Consider the following 3,388-nt stretch of genomic DNA (forward strand, 5'->3'; position numbering starts at 1 on the left):
GGGTTTCTAGAGAGAGAAAATCACTTTTAGCTATAGAATAGGTTTGGAAAGACTTTGGAGGGTGGAAAATGATGTTTTGAATTTTTTTGGAAAAATTTATTTTTTTGGAATTTTTTAGTGCACGGTTTTGACTTTTGGAGATCAAAAATACTTTTTTGACCATGAAATAGGTTAGGGGACCTTTTAAGGAGGGAAAACTTGAAATTTGATTTTTTTTGAAAATTTAAAATTTTTAGTGTATTTTTAAATCCGGGCCAAAAAGTTGGGGAAAAAAGGTTAAAGTGGTCTCCCCCCCCCCCCCCTTTCCCCTAGCCACCTCCCTTACCTTCTCACTAGGTAAGAGGCCATTAAGAGGTGTAAGGCTACCTTGTCCCCCTACTTTTTTGAGGGTATAGAGTGTGTCCACCATCCTCTTCCTATTGGCTGGCCTCTAATTAACCTTAATCCCAAAGGGCCCCTAGAGGGTTCATATTTTTCCTAATGCCAATACAAATGCAACACCATGCAACGGTGTATGCAATTGCACCCATCATTTGTTGAGGTAGTTGTGATTATGACAGCTTTGTTCTTTGCACCAAATCAAACATGCTCTCTTACTTTGTGTAATGCCTCTAACATATACCAATAGACTTGACCAAAGACGAAAGAGTCTTTGCCGACTATTCGCAAAAGATCTACAAATGGTTTGGCTAGGGTGACAATTCTTTCTACATTGCGCCAACAAACTTACAAGTTCACAAGCTGTGCACATCTTGCTACCTCTTAGTAGCTAGGATACTTGCTAAGCCAAGCATCCCATCGTCTATCGGCTACTGTTTCAATCAAAGAAGGCTTCACTTCTTGCAAGGTGGCAAGAACATAGTATGTAGTTTCAAACCTTGTCACATAAAATATTTGTAAAGTTTTATTGGGTTATTTTATTAAAAAAAGAGCATTAAAAAATTGATTCTCTTTAATAAATTTCACCACATGAATTGTATCGAGTAGCATTTGTTTTATGAAGGCCATTTTACCAATGTCTTTTAATAGCAAATTAAGAGTATGCACAACACATGACACCCAAGTAATCGCTAGGTACTTAACTTGGAGATCCCTCCTTGCATCCTTGTAATTGGATGCATTATCCGTGACAACTACAGTCACATTTTTTGGCCCACCTGCCTTTGCTATGGTGCGCTCATATATCCTTGCTAGATAATCACTGGTCTTCTCTTTTAAAGAGGTGTCAATGGATTCTACGAACATGGACTCTCTAGGGTTGAGTCTACCACCGTGTGCTTGAGGATGGATGTAATACTATCTTTCACTTTATTTGGATACTTTATGTGCATCTTATTATAATCAAGAAGCACAAACCCTTTTTTGGTTGTGCTCATTAAAGCGTCTTGAAATATGGGGTTGCGCATAGAATTTAATGGTATACCACAAGCCACAAAATCTTGTGTCCATTTCAAGTGCAACTCAAGCAACCATTGCTTATCTAACGCTTCATACAACCTTTGGCCATTGGAAGTTGCTTTACTAGCTTTAGTTGAGCTACGATTTTCTATGCTTACATTGAAGCATGTCCATAAAGAGGAGTTAACTGGTGAGTGTGATCATTTGCTTCCATATGCACATGCTCTGTCCTCTCATTGATAACCGATATTTCAACATCTGTTGCAACTTGTTTGGTAGTAGCACTTTCCTTTTTAGCTGCAAGAGTTTGCTCTACTATGCGAGCATACTTTGGCAATCTAGCGTGAATATCTCTTTGCGGAGAAGTACACTTGGACACATTACCAAAGGACTTTAAAAAAATATTCTTTGATCCTGGTCATATTACCATTGAACTCGTGGCCACAAGTATTGCATTTCAAGAGATGTATTCTTTTTGACACGTAGCTTGTGGACATAACTCCACTCATATCCTTTCACCATGCTGACAAATGAATTTAATATGCTAGAATCAACAAATCCACTTGTCAATTTTGAGGTCAAATTTAATTCAAAGCAACAAACTACACAAGCAATGCTCTATCGATCAATATAGTGATCAAAATATATACACATTATCAATTAGACTTGCACTACATTATCAACTAGCAATAAAACAATGATAGTCTTATCGTTCTTCAATAAAATCATGTCAATCAAATTATATTTTCAAGTGTTAAATAACTTCATTACTTCAAACAAAACATTTCAGTCACAATGCTCACATTGCACTATATCGATTCATCTAAAGTGCAAACTTTTGGCTTTCACACATTATGATAATCGATAATCTTAATCACTTATTTAAAACAATACAAATAAACCTCATCATCACGTTGCACTATATCGATTTATCTAAAGTGCAAGTTTACGGTTTTCACACATTACGATAATTGACAACATCAATCAAATCTTGCAATTGATTCTCATTGGAACATGAGGATTAATTGCAAACTTTGACAATTGGCATATCTATCTGAAGTGAAAACATGAAGTTCTCACACTTCACGATAGATCTTTGAGAGCTTATCTATCTGCAGTTGCTGCACCTGTACAATCACACAATATGATAAATGTAGCAATCCCAATAAAGATAATTTAATATCAATTTATTTGGACATGAGCTTCCTAAATTTTAATTCCAGTGAGAGCATAGTGTGATGGCTTTACACAGGACAAAAAAATTTCTACCTATGTTCACTTTGAGGTGATAAAATATCTGCATGGAAAAATCAAACTTGCGTAAATAAAACTGACCATTATTCTATTATGTTTTGCAGACTGATAACCTCATGTGAGAGTACACTATGCACACAATGACAATCTCTAAATTATATCACTAATTCACTTCCACCAGTAAATTGAGCACGTAGCAAGTAACTCCTAAAAAATAAACACTTTGTATGAGTGAGAGTTTGAGCTCTACACAACATACAAAGCTTACATAATTCGAACCTAGAAAAAGAATCAACCAAGTTTAAAAAAACATTAAATTGATTTTAAACAAAAGATTTTAAAAATATTTTAAATTTCAATAGTTTTTGAATTATAAATTTTTTATTTTTCTCTCTAATAATGACATGGAATACCTTTTGTGATGAATATTAGTCTCCACAAGGTGCGCTGCTGCTATAAATAACTTTTTTTCAATCAATGTATCCTTCGATCAAAAGTACTTTGTGCAAAGTTATTTTGGATCGAAATTTTTTTGGATCAAAGTTTCTTTGTATCGAAAAACTAGGGAAAAAATTGGTTGCCCATTTTGTTGACGTGGCACCGTATAATACACCGGTATATGACGTATTATACGTATCACATATAACATATAATGCAACTTAGTTCTTCTTCTCTTTCTTCAAGGACACATCCCAAAAACTCCTTTCTTCAACTCTCTATGAGAGAGCTCCCAAAA

This window comes from Adiantum capillus-veneris, chromosome 25 (genome assembly GCF_014529385.1).
Source record: "Adiantum capillus-veneris isolate H3 chromosome 25, ASM1452938v2, whole genome shotgun sequence".
NCBI lineage: Eukaryota > Viridiplantae > Streptophyta > Polypodiopsida > Polypodiales > Pteridaceae > Adiantum > Adiantum capillus-veneris.